This window comes from Palaemon carinicauda, chromosome 7 (genome assembly GCF_036898095.1).
Source record: "Palaemon carinicauda isolate YSFRI2023 chromosome 7, ASM3689809v2, whole genome shotgun sequence".
NCBI classification, from domain to species: Eukaryota; Metazoa; Arthropoda; class Malacostraca; order Decapoda; family Palaemonidae; genus Palaemon; species Palaemon carinicauda.
Window position 1 is genome coordinate 175,432,245 of NC_090731.1, and position 2,500 is coordinate 175,434,744.

Here is a 2,500-nt window from a genome sequence, read left to right on the forward strand (position 1 = left end):
CCCAAACCCCCCATTCTTAGCTCACAAGGAGGGTGAGGTTACAACGACCCAAGAAACTAACGAGTTTTGAGCGGGACTCGACCCCTGTCTGGCGTTCACCAGGCAGTGACGTCACCACATCGGCCACCACAATCCTTTAGCCCTACCACTTACGAGTGAACAAAAGCAAAACAAAAACTTAGGACAGTTCGTATCCTCTTCACTATAGAACCAAATCATATTCATTATGCCTACTTTAAAAGGACCTAATGATTGCATTGTGACGGGTCGAGAGAAGGTTGTGACTCAAAGACAGGATGAAAGCAACTTAGTGAGTTTATTATAGAACACTCTCCTTTATATACAAAACCTCAAGGCAACAAGAAATTTCATGTTCAAAATCAACACCGTTACTGGTGAGAAAAACAGACATGTTTATTAGGCTCTTTTTAGTGCGAGGGATGAGCGAAGATACAAGCATAATATATACACAAAATGAACTATGTACGATCGTGTGACACACGGTTGGTACAGCATATTGCTCAACAAAGTTACACAGAAGAACCTTTTGGATGAAAATTTTTTATGTATATTGGTATAATTTATACATCGTCATCATCATCATTAGTTGTTACTAGTCCACTGCAGAACAAAGGCCTCAGACACATCCTTCCACTTTCGTCTGTTTATGGTTTTCTATGCTAGTCCACACCCGCAAACTTTCTTAATTCGTCGATCCATCGTCTTCTCTTTCCTCACCTGCTCCTTTTACAATCTCTAGGGACCCATACTGTTATTCTTAATTTCCATTTAATGTCTCATTCTCATTATTCGTCCTGCCTATTTTCATTGCTTTTTCTTTACATGTTGTTAGAATATCCTCGACTTCTGTTTGCTTTCGTATCCATGTTGTTCTTTTTCTGTCTCTTAGTGTTATTCCTACCATTATTGGGTGTTGTATGTTTTAGCGTGTATTAGCTTTTCAGAAATAATCTTGTAATGTTTAATCTTGCAAAAAATTTTAATGAAATGCCTCCTTTTTTTTTTTTTTTTTTTTTTTTTTTTTTTTTTTTTTTTTTTTTTTTTCAAAGTTTTATCTCTTGATCGCAATCACTTGCACGCCGAATAGTTTATCAAGCGAAATTATTAAAGCTAAGGTCTTCCCATTTTTCACACATGACCATTCAAGTTAGAAGCGAGTGACATGATAATTAAACTTGGTTACACGTGTTTTTTTTTTTTTTTTTTTTTTTTTTTTTTTTTTTTTTTTTTTTTTTTACCTGCGAACGAGATTATAGGTGTTCAAGGTAAAATACTTCCCCGAACTGGAAAATTGTATTTTCCTCTAAATAATGATTGATAATGTAGGTTTCACTCTGAACTTCCCATATTTCATTCCATGAGCCAGCAATAACCCGGTTTTTACAGTTAGAGTCAAAACTAATAAGACAGATTTCAGAGGATTTCGTTCGAAATTCACTATCTGGCAACCCCATGAAGTTTCCTTACCTTACCCTTACCTTATTGCCTTATTCTATGTTTGGGTTCCCCCAGGTCCCTGAGTGTGAGGCAACTCCTATATCCACCAGAGAGTTGCTAATGCACCTTCCGGTGTATTTTGCATTGTACAGTTGGCGTCAAAATTGTTACAACAGATTTCAGAGGATTTCGTTCGAAATTCACTATCTGGCAACCCTTGAAAGTTTCCTACGAACTACGTACGATAAAATTTGTAATTTGTTGCTTCAGATTTGACGCCGACTGTACTATCCATCATTGCTTTTTTCTGTTCACGCCTTTATATATTTGTCTTGTTTGAGGGTATACTCATGCATGCTATTAGTTTGTTTCCTTATTCCTCACTGGACTATTTTCCCTGTTGGGGCCCTTTGGGTTTAAGAGCTTCATGCTTTTCCAACTACGGTTATAGCTTAGCTAATAATAAAAATAATAATAATAATAATAATAATAATAATAATAATAGATGTGTTATTTATATATGAATATAAACTAATTTCTTAGTTTATATATGACCTATCTGAAATATATTTTAAGATTCTTTATTGTTTCTCACAGAGAGAGAGAGAGAGAGAGAGAGAGAGAGAGAGAGAGAGAGAGAGAGAGAGAGAAGAATGGTGTTAGGAAATAGCAATATTGAAAAAACAATACAAGATTAAAAATTAATAATAATATAACTATAGTATATTTAGTGTTTTATAAGAACTATATTTTCATTTACCTCTTTAAGAATATTATTTATTTTTGCCAGCTGAGATTATTTTGATGTTCCAATGCAACAAATATTTGAAGTGTTTTAGTAATATTCGCTTACGTGATATTTATAGATATAATTCAGTAGCAGTCTTAAATGCGTAGATATTTACAGATTATTATTATTATTATTATTATTATATATTATTATTATCTTAGCTATAACTCTAGTTGGAAAATAAAGATGCGTCAAGTCCAAGGGCTCCAACAGGGAAAATTGCCCCGTGAGGAAACGAAACCTTGAAATAAA